This window comes from Sceloporus undulatus, chromosome 5 (assembly GCF_019175285.1).
Source record: "Sceloporus undulatus isolate JIND9_A2432 ecotype Alabama chromosome 5, SceUnd_v1.1, whole genome shotgun sequence".
Classification (NCBI taxonomy): domain Eukaryota; kingdom Metazoa; phylum Chordata; class Lepidosauria; order Squamata; family Phrynosomatidae; genus Sceloporus; species Sceloporus undulatus.
Genome location: NC_056526.1, coordinates 169,475,084 through 169,487,218, shown reverse-complemented (window position 1 = coordinate 169,487,218; position 12,135 = coordinate 169,475,084).

The window sequence follows — 12,135 nt, the reverse complement described above, 5'->3', positions numbered from 1 at the left end:
CCACAGAAAATGTAGCAGCATGTATCTCAGGTATGCACTGTCTTTTCACCTCTATTCAGAACTGTGAGGAGCTGCTGGCAACAGGGGGAGACTTTCAACATCATGACATCACATCCTGGGCACATATCCCTACGCATTATGAATGAAAAGAAGAAGAAACTGACTCAGGTCCCTTTTGGGTTACCACGCCTGACATTAGCACCAAGAGTAGGTACCAAACAAAGAAAGCTGGGCCTACGTGTGTTAGAATCTTATGGCTCTGCATTTTGTGGTTCATTTTTCAAGTGATGTTACAACTTATTTGCACTGCATTCTAGTGACACCTTTCCAAACACAATAATTAAAAAGCTGAGGGCCTCATTGAAAATTCATTATCGCGTACACAATAAGAAAACTGTAACAAAGCAAACAGACTTGCAGAAACTTACTTTTAACTAATGAATATAAGCTTGATAGATGAATTACTTTTTCTACCTTAATTATGTGAATAGGAAGTTCTAAGAGTACAAAGTCCATTACTTTTTGTTCTGAGTGGTTTGTATGGAGTTAAATGTGTGGAACAGCTGGCTGGTGGGGGGGGGGTTAAGTAGAAAATGTTCAGATTTCTTAGATCCAGAGAATGTATGATGGCACTATTGCCAAAAAATGGCAGGTGGCCATTTTCTTAAAAAAATCCCTTTCCTCTTCTGTGACAGCTTTCAGACTTCTCTAGGTCATCCTGGCAATGTAAATTGTATCTACTGTGGCAGCAATTGCAAAAAGTGGAGCGTGTCCAAGTAAGAGAATTCTGGTTTTATTGCATGTACACATTTTATGCCATTTATCTTTTCTTATGATTTGATATTTCTACCTCTGTTTCCCTTTCAGATGCTAGAGAGAAAAAAAACACTTGGTACTTTAAGCAAGGGGTAGGCAACCTTTTGATCCGGGGGGCTGGTTGCTGTCCCTCAGAAACCGGGGGGCCGAAGCCAGGGGGTGGAGCTTCCCCCTCCGGGGGCAGGGCACGTACCGGGGGTGGGGCTTCCACCTCCAGGGGTGGAGCCGCATGTGGAGGTGGAGCTTCCACCCCCGAGGGCCAGGCCTCCTCCTCTTTGCCAGCCCCTGACGGGGCCCCAGCCCTGTCAGAGCTGGGAAGGCCGGCGGGGGGCTGCCAGCGCTGGAGGCCTCCTCCTCTTTGCCAGCCCTTTTGCCGTCACTGGGGCGCTCCAAGAGGGCTCCGGCGGAGGCAGCGTGCCTCTGGGAGGCCCTTTTTGCCATCGCCGGGGCCCCCCTCCCCTGGCAACGGCACGGCCTCCCAGAGGGCCCGCTGCCACCGTCGAGCCCTCCTGGACTTCGCCTTAGGGCGCCACCATTTTGTTTTTCAAAATGGCGGTGTGAAGTCTTGCATGCCTTGGGGAAGGTCGTCGCAGACTTCGCTGCCATTTGAAAACAAAATGGCGGCGCACAGGAGCCGGGAAAAGCCGCAATTGGCGGGGCGCGGCAGCGGCAGGGGCAGCCAGGGGCCGGCCGAAAGAGCCTCCGTGGGCACATCCGGTTGCCGACCCCTGCTTTAAGCCTTATTGGCCTGAACTTTCATGAACACAGCCCACTTCAACTTACAGAGTAAGGTGCAGTCTAAACAAATAGAAAAGCTTATGCCAACTTCGCTGCTCATTTTTAAGGTTCCACATCATTTGCTACAGTTAGGATAACAGGGCTTCCCCTAGAAATTTCTGGAGACTTCAGAATGCTGAAAAAAATATTCGAATATTGTTGCCCATGATGTGAACACCCCACATATCTTATCCCTGTTAAAAGAGATTCTGCAAAGTTTTCAGTGCTTCGGAAATGATATGACCTGTTGTATCACAAGACTATAGGAAACTTTGCACATAGAGGGCATATTAGCTTATGATGCCGTAACCATGGGGAGGGGAACACATGAGAGCCTGCGTCCAGTGTCTCACTCTCTTCAATGCAATAAATGTAAGGTCAGGAGGAAAATTGATTGTGGGGGCAAGATATTATTTGTTTAAATAAGGCTCTCATCCCCCCCCAGCTAACCTCTGCATTACTTCCATACTCAAAGTTGGTGTACCAGGTCAGTATGGCCCCATATCCATGAAACCTTATATGTACTTTCAGTTACCTACATCCAATAAAATATATTCTCTCCAGGCATTTTTCTAGGTCCTCCAGCATTGTTCTGTGGTATACAGTGCACCCGTTTCATATGAGGCATGTCATCATGGCTTTCAGCTTATGCTGAGCCACACAACTAAGCAAACAATTGGCACTGCACCCATGACATGTGCACCATGCCACACCACATGCACTAGCCCCATTGTTTTCTAAATGGGGCTCAAAGCCTACACAGGTTTTCTCTACACCGGGTGGGAGGGTACAGAACGGATCCCCACGTAACGGAAGGCAATCGTACTTTCAATGGAAGTTGACATAGGTCAAACTGAAGGACCTTAGAAATACCTAGAAAAGATTCTGTTTAGGAATCTCGGGTCTCCCAGTTATGGTCAATTTCCACTAGAAGTCATTCCTTATACAGAGTTCATATTATCCATGGTAGTTCCCGGAATGTGTCGGCCCATGGAAGTTGTACGACACCAATTGCTGGAAACACATGGTGGATGGATAGGATAGAAAAAATAGCAACTTGTGTGAGAGGTTGCAGTTGTTACATATTGCTACATTCTGTCCTGCTCTCCACAATTGGTTGGCCACTGTGGGGCAGATTGCTGGGCTAAATAGGCCTTGGACTGATCCAGCTAGCCGTTCTTGTGGTTGTTAAGCTGTTTAATACTAAGACATTCTTGCTGCACACAGACAATCATCTCTTTTGTTTAATGAGCTGAGAGAAAATTAATCTTGTAACCTCTTGTGCAGAAGCTTTCATCTTCCCTTCTCTGTTGCTTAAAGGCAATGCAAAAATCCTGATTAACCATAAACCTCCTGATTCATCTGCAAAAGGAATAATGGCAAAGAACAAGTCCAGATTTTCAACCAAAATCCAACCCACCATATGGTTTGCAACATAAATCCAACCATTACAGTGGACCCTTGTTATATGCGGGGTTTGGTTCCAAGTTCCTCGTGTATAAACAACTCCATGTATGCTCAAAGTCCCTTAAATATAATGTACCTAGAAAATCCTTATTAAAAATGGAAACTCAATGTTTGATATTGAAATTTATTTTTTTTTGCAACATTTCAAACCTATAGTTGAATAGTTGTATAAAAAATCGTTATATAGAATTGGCTAAGACCCATTGAAATGAATATGACCTTCAGACACAAACTGATGCAGAACAAATTACACAACCAAGGTGCCACACACAGCACATCAAATGTGCATGCTTGAACATCTGCATTGCAGAATGGGGTGCATGCACAAGTCTGATTCTGCAAACTAACTGAATACAGATGTTGGTTGCATCACACTAAAAGTCTCCGGCTTCTTTCATAGCGTTTATGCATAATTAAGTACGACCCAGGCACAAACAATATGCATAGAAGTTGAAATGATGTCTGCATAGCATTCCCCTCTTAACAATCTTCCTCCATTCAACCTGTCAAAACTGTTTGATTTTAAAATGCAATAAGAGAGAAAAAGAAATGAATCTTGCATTTTACACCATATATGCTTGAATTTACGTGTATTAAAAAAATCGCTATATAAGAAGGCTAGCCATTGAAATGATAGGACTCTCCGACACAACTGATGCAGAACCAAATACCAAACCAAAGGTTGCACACAATGCATCAAATGTGCATGCTTGACATCTGCATTTTGCGAATGGGGATGCATGCACAAGTCGCTTTCTGCAAACTAAACTGAATACAGGATGTTTGTGCATCAACTAAAGTCTCCGGTTGCTTCCTAAGCGAATTTTGCATACATAAGTAGTACGACCAGGCAACAAATAATATGCATAGAAGTTGAAATCTGCATAGCATTCCCCTCTTAACAATCTTCCCTCCATTCCAAACCTGTCAAAACTGTTTGATAAAAGACAATAAAGAGAGAAAAAAGAAATGATCTTGCATTTCAGTGTTGTCAGTGGCTCTCTTATACCTACTGTTTTAAAAAGTATTGTTCCTCTGCAGTCTTTGTCATATGAAAATGGAAATTAAAGTAGACATAAGCTCTGTTCAGCTATTGCAACATTGCAGCATGGAGATTCTTTTTTCATTATAAAAAGTATTATTTACTCATTAGTGTATGATAGCTCCTGCAAACTAATGGAAAAACAGAGTCAATTGCATTTTTAAAAGTTGCATTCCCACACTGCCTCTGCAGTCTCTCATTATACCATGACTCATCTCCTTGTATCTATCTAGCAGACACTACACTCATATGCAAAGAGTTCAGGTTAGTGTGCTACATCCAGGATATGTTGCAATTGGGAACAATGTGCCAAATCACATAGTCAATCTTGCTAGAACACTGTGAACACTTTCAACCACATTTGACTACCTTGGCACAAATTCGTAAGTAGCACTAATAGTCTTTAGGGCAAGAGAAGTTACAAATTATTAGCATCTCAAGCTTTCCGCTGAAGCTTATCTTTAAGATCATATTCTGTGCTTGTTCTTATTCACTTGTTCCCCGTTCATTAAATTGTACTGGACATCTAACAAAAGTAGAGAAACAGGAGGGATTATAACATTACCCTTCTAACAGCATAATACTACACTGCAGTAATGTCATCTTTAGCATTTTGTGGATGTCCTGTTATGTGAGTGCAAGATCAGATGGTATGGCAACTACACTTGTAGATTTCTCTTGATACATCGGCTCTCCCGTCCTTATCCCGTCCTTACCACAATTGTGCAAAAGCATTTTATAGACATTGCACTTATCCTGTCATTATCCTGTCATTGAAGTGGAATTGTATGAATGCAAACTCCCGTTAATACAAAATGACAAAACAATTCCACTTCAGTGATGGGACAATGACAGAATAAAGTGTGATGTTGTATGAAAATTACTGTCAATTGCGATTGCGGCATAAGGACGGGACAAGGACAGGACGAGGACTTTTCCCCATCTGATAATCTCCATTGTTATTGCAACATTTTAATCCATCCAACGGCCTACAATGAAGGAAAAATCTAGGATTTACTGCTTCAACAGGCACAGCTGGCTGGGACATTTTTTTAATCCCTTCAATCAGGGATTTTCCAAGTTTTCCAGGACAAATAGCAATCCACCCTAAGGTGAACCTATCACTGAATTTTATTTGCATAATTTATTCAAAGGGGAGTTTACCTTTGCCTCCTTCTGAGGCTGAGAGAGTGTGCCTTGCCCAAGGCCAGCCAGTTTGTTTCCATGGCCAAGAGGGGATTCAATCCCAGGTCTCCCAAAGTCCTAGTCCAACACCCCAATCACTACCCTACACTGCAACTCCAATAGGTAATTTTAGACTTTGAACTGAATGGTCTTACAGCATTAACCTACTTGATTTACAAAGCCCTGTGAATTACTTAAATTGTGAAGCACAAAAACAAACTGTTCTCTTACACACACACACACACACACACACACACACACACACACACATTATTCCATGTTTTACAACTACATTCTTGACATGTTAGAGCAACACAAAACCAAAATGCAAACCCTGATTTAAAAAGAAGTAAATACTGGCATCCTGTTAGTCACATACAACAACCCCTGCCCGCTCAAAACTCATTTGGTTCCATCTAATGTTCTTTTTTCTGTAACAGTAGTCACATAGTCACATAAGTTTTAGTAGTCACATAAGTTTTAAATAAGATCAAAATATTAAAGTGCACATGTTCAGAACGAGAGTCTGTATGGAAAAACTGAACATAAAGTTCTTCCTGAGAGGAAATAAATTCCTTCTTTACCTCCTTCTTGCAGGACTCATCTGGTTCTGGCAGCAAGGTTACTAATATGGTCATTTAGTGGCCTTTGGAGAGTGGAGGTTGACTGGAACGTGTCTACCGGTATGTCCCTCTAGCTGATGTACAATAGCAAGGTGATTCCTCGTGACTCTTTTATTTACTTCGTTTACTGACAATGATAAGGAAGGCTTGTTTAGCCAGACACACACACACACACACTATATAACGTTTTATAATAATGAGAAAGAAAAGATACTACAGCAACAATGCTCACATTGGCCCATTGCCTGTTTGCTGCTGCCCCTGTCAGCTGCTGCTTTCTAGGTTGTCATGGGCAGGGAGAGTTTTGGCTACAGGACCTGGACTAGGGATGTGCACAATCACTATGGCCTTCATGTCTTTCCCATCTTCATGCAGGGGTTGGAGTTGATGGCCCTTCAGATCTCTTGCTACTCTATGATTCTATGGTTCTAGGTTCACTTCATGTACAGTTCTGTCATGTGGGATGCTGTCCCCATTTTCATTATTTTCTTTTAAGCATATGCCTGTTTATTTGCATATTTTGAAATGTACACTTATTGGGCCCTTTAGTGTGAGAAAGGTGGGATAGAAAATAAACAGATTAATAAATAGATATTGATAGACAGAGAGATAGAGAGAGAAATTGTACACCATTAACTGAAATGTGTTTAAATCATACTTTGCATCCACAAGGTCACCATGAGTCAGATCAACTCAAGGACAGTTAACAACAATAAAATATACTGCAGAAACATGTGCAGTTTTCAATATCTATTTTTCCAATGTACCTCTCCTTTTTGTGTTGATGTCTGTCCACACGCATATTCTGGAGTACAGATTGTAGACCTAGCAAACTGTAGACCTAGCAAAATCCATCAAAAATGAATCTTAGTTAGTGCATCCCTTAACTTTTACTTGGGCCAAAAGTCCAACCCTAAATACCAACTGCAGGTAGACTAGAGCACAATTTATGCGGAGATATCTACAAATCCTGACATAATTCCCAGGCTACTTTCAGTTTCCTCCATAGTGCCTTCTTAGTGAACCTGTGTTCTTATTTCAGCAACTGGAAAGATCGGGCCAAGAACAATTTGAGTTCCAAGCTAAACAATGCATTAGCTTTGAGAGAAAGGGAGTAGTTTTAAGAGTGAGCAGCCCATGAATCATCTCTCATTCTGTATGTCACCAACCCAAAGGTGGTCCTCACATTAATTATAGGGTTTACCACAGGATTTAAGTGTATGTAAATAAAAGTAATTACCATGACATTAGGGGAAAGATGTTACTTTGTAATTATGCCCTTTTGCAGAAGGAAATAACCTTGTAATTTGTGTGCTTAAAATTATCTTTTCCCCACATGTTTGCCACCACTGTAGGTTAGGCATTCTCCTTTAAAAAAGGAGGAGACTCCCTAAAGAAGGAAAAATATACAACAAATATTTCACTATTTCATGTACAATTATAGGTTGATGTGCCTGGGGCAGTTCTACGGGAAAGGAGTGCCTTCAGGCTTTACTCCTCAATCTTTGTGAAGCCAAGGAGAATAAGTGTTGTCCTTTCCCATCATTCCTAAGAAGGTTAATCATGTGAAGGTTAGGGGCAAAAATAAAGCCCAAACAAGGCAGGACATGCATACCAGGTTTCTTTTTAATGAACAAGTAAGCATCCAAAGACTGCAAGTTTGAGAAGAGGAGTAGCATACATTGCTAATGAAAAGAGAAAGTGCATCATTTAAGGGAGGCCAAGAGGATTTTACTTGCATAAAATTTGCATACAGGTGCATATTTAGGAATCATTACTGTAATTCAAATAGAAATATCATTCTCCTCCCTATGACCAGCATTCTATTAGTGAAGTGCATATGTGTTAAGCCATCCTACACATACAGGCAAATTATTGGCCATTATTAGTGCATTGGACTTATTCCAAGGCTGATCCAGTTGATTTTAAACCATCCATTTTAAATTGGTATATTTTAATCTAGATTATTTTAATGTGTAATCATCATTTTAATCCAGTGTTTATGTGATTTAACAGATATTTAGTAGACAGTTATATATTGTGTGTTAAACTATGTTGTACCCCATCTTGAGCCTTCAGGAGAGGTGGTTAAAAAATTAAAAAATATTTTGTGTTGTTGTTGTTATCCAGCTGACAGTGGCGGAATAAAGTTGTGCATATGACAACACTGTGCATTTTGGTTTTGCATTGTACATTACAGTCATACATTCTGGCAGCACATTGTTGTTGGGTAATCTGCATGCCTGATCAGTCTGTTGTCAAGGAACTTACAATTGAAGAACAGCTTCAAGCCTCCTGATGCGCTACCTTCTTAGGGTTCTTCCTTTTTTAAAAATTCAGATTGATCCTTCAAACAAAGGATGCCATCCTTTGACAGCCCTTTAGGACCTGTCATATGTAAAATAAGACATAAGACCATCCCAGAGGCAAGGCTTTATTTTATAACCCTTTTCCTTTGGCATTTTATTGTTCCCCTCAGTTGCTTTGTCTCCATGGAAAGACGACATGGGTGCTTGGAATTAACTTTTTAAAAAAAGGTAAGAATCAATAGCACACCGAATGTCACTTAACCCTAATGCTGTGGATGTTCTGAACAGGTGTCCTCAAAAGAAAATGGCTAGATTAGCGCTAATAAATTGAAGCTCAATGCTTCAAAATTGTGTTCTCCGTCTGGACCTAAACACCCTCAAGAACCCATCTTCTTGGAAGCTAAGCAGGGATAGCCCTGATTACTACTTGGGTGGACAAGGATGACAAGGTGCTTTCAGCTATATTTCAGAGAAACTGGCAAAACCACCCTAGAGTGTTCCTTATCTAAGAAAACCCTGTGGAACTTAAGGGGTCACCACAAGTTGACAGGTGCCTTGGTGGCTTATGGTATATACATGGTGAAGTAGCTAGTTCAGCAGTGATTCAATTCAACTTGTTCTGAAATGGGTGTTCTTTCCATTACTACATACATAGCTTGAAGTGTTTGTTACTCATTATTGGGGTAGGAAAGGATTTAATAAGTCTTCCATATCATTACTAACTCAGGACAACTTGGGATGGCATGCCATTTATGACCTGTCTTGGAAATAAGGGCTCATACTACAGCTATCCACTTTCTGACAACATACAGACTCATTTATAGCACTATTTTTTCATGGGGACCTGCCATTGAAAGCTGTTTGGAAATGAAAATTGGTTCAGAATACACAATGGCAGCCAGTTGCTTTATGTCAGTATACTGACAATTGTGTGCTGGGTTTTCATAGAATCATAGAATCATAGAATCGTAGAGTTGGAAGAGACCGCAAGGGCCATCCAGTCCAACCCCCTGCCATGCAGGAACTCTCAAAATATATATTTTGAAAGTTAAAGAATGTATCCAAGGTGTGGAACTTGCAGTGTGTTCTCAGCAAAACAAACACCAATTGAGAATGGGGGGGGGGGGGGATTTCAAACACATAATCAAGAAAATGTTAATAATACTGTGAGAAACATAATAGAACAACAGAAACCTCCATGCAATACAATATAGCTGAATTTCATAATTTACAAGGACATATATTAGCAAATGTGGTAAAGGCTGTTTACCCTGTGATTGGGCTGGATTCATCAGATCCTGGAGTTTTGGCCTGCGTTGTCTGAACTGTACGATGTGAGGCCGGGAGGAACATAGGCCTTTTGGCCCCTGTAGACAACTTCTAAATCTAGAGCAGATTGACCAACCTGCTGACATGGAATCCACTGAGAACACAGCAAAAAGATTGCTGATTTGTACCATCAAGAGTAACTTATATCAAAGTTCTTAAATAATCCCATTGGCTTCTTGTTCCCATGCAAAATTTAAAGTTCTGACAGGGGGCAACTTCCAAGTGTAACGCCTGCTCAAGCTGCAGCCCCATTGGGATAAGGAAAACATGGGATTGGTGAAAGGGATAAAGCACAGTGTGAGTCCACTTTATATCATACATCCATTTCATCAGGTACATGGCCTCATCCTGAGCTGACATAAGGATCATGAGATTAAAGGATTTCTACTCTGATTAAATTTAGGACAAGCAAATGTAGTTATTTCCAAACTGGTAGACATCTTCCCAGGGTCAATGGGAACCAGTGCTACTGATATGATTGACAAACTGTAATATATGAGAATAATAGTCTGTTTCATACAGAGAAGCAAGCAAAAGCACACATAACACATTCACACAAACATTGGATAGGAAAGACCTGGTGTGAGGAATAGTGTAATTTTAGAGATGGAGAAAGTATAATTTCAGGCTTAAAACAGAAAGTTTCTCAATAATTCATTCAATGGGATTGTGCTACATGCATAGGATGACCCCTGTACAGTATTATACATTTTTACTGACCTCTGCTGGTGTTGACCTATAAAACCCACAGATTTTCCTTACAAGGAGGATTGAACTATTCCCTGATATATTCCCCCATTGCACAAAAATACAAAGATTATTGAGCAGTCTTTGATCACTATTTGCACTTTGGGAATCTTTCAGGGAGGTACTTTCTACAGAAAAATGTGGGGGTTTTACAAAGAAAATATGTTTCCAACACAAAAATACACATTTCCTTAGAAAGGAAACATGCTTTCTGTGCCAAAAAAAAATCTTGCATTTTTGTGCAGAGATTGTGAGGGATTTTGCAAAATGGCTTGCGTTGTTCTACCTGATATTGTTTCTTAAGCACTGAGAAATCCTGTCTCAAAATGAATATTCTTTCCATTTCTCGTTAGGGGTATCAGGAAAGTACAGCAAACTGTTAGTCATTTAGTCTTTTCTTATGTAATTTCTACTACTAGGATGAGGGAGGTGCCCTTGTAGGGTTTTCTATCTCATGTGTCAAAATAAAGTGGATGGCTTTAGAAATGGGGGGGGGGGGCAGGTATGTACCATTTGCTGAAAATACCTTAGCATCTCCCTGAACAAAATACAAGAGATTTTCTGTTAAAGTGTCTCACTTGAACACATTTGTCTTATCCCTTTTCTTGATAGCCTCCCGTTCAATGCACTCCAGCTTTTAATGGAGTGTAGGATCTTTTAGGGTTTTGTTTTGGTTTGTTTTTTCTCCTTATTAGGCATGACAGGCATTAAGATTTCTGACTTATGTTTTTATGTCATTATGCCACTGCTGTTTTTGCTTTCTGTACTGGGATGGGTTTTTTTTCTACAGCTGTTTTATTTTTATTGCATTTTTATTTTACTGACTGTAAGTTATGTACGCCTTTTCCAATCTGATTATAAACCACCCAGGGAACTAAGGTAGAAATACTGTAAATGCTACCAATCTCTCAGATAACTTAGCAACCAACAGTTACTGGGAAGAATTTCATTCGGTTCACATTTTGAGAAGAACCAATGAAAGGTGCAATTCCCAAATTGCAATGCACATTGTAACTCAGTTATCTTTTGGTATCAAATTTCTCAGTGTCTTATGATGCAGTTCTTCTGGAGGGTAGACTGAGCAGGTAAGCATACAGGTCTCCTGGGGCCCTTCCACACTACACAAGTAAAGTAGTATGATTCTACTTTAATGCCCTAAGGAATCCTGGGGTTTGCAATTTAGTGCCTCACCAAACTACAAACACCAGGATTCCATAGGATTCAGTTATGCCAGTGGAAAGTAGAATCATGGCATTATCATTGTGGTGTGTAAAAAAGGCTCCTTTTCAAAATCTCCTCCACTATGGGGAGCAACTTATTATATTCCTATTTAATTATATGTAAGTGTAGATGTCTACATATGTGTAGATGACTACACATATACCACTCCATGTCCTGTTTTTGGTGGTGCATTTCTTTCTGTTTGAAGATGTGTAAACAGCCACTCTAGAGGCAGACATTTCCAGTTCATAAGCCATGATAATATGCTGTTTGCCATACAATGCACTGTTTGACAGTATTTATTTTGTGTTGTAGTGAAAAAGATGGGGACAGAGTTTGAAACAGCCATATTGGGAGAGCTGAGTGATAGCACTTGGGCTGAAGCAAGAAAGTTGAGAAGTAGTAAAAAGGAAGGGGGAGAAAAATGGGAAAGTGACAAGTTGGAGCACTCCCCTCTGTTAAATGTTCCTTCTCTTTCGGCAAGAATAACTTCTTGGTATTCATTGTACAAACCTTTAGAGACCTAGGCTGTAGCTGTGAAATGTTAAGATAAACAAACAAATACAGAGTTAGGGATCACCCAAAAATAACAACACTATCTCAGAAGGACCGTAGCTGA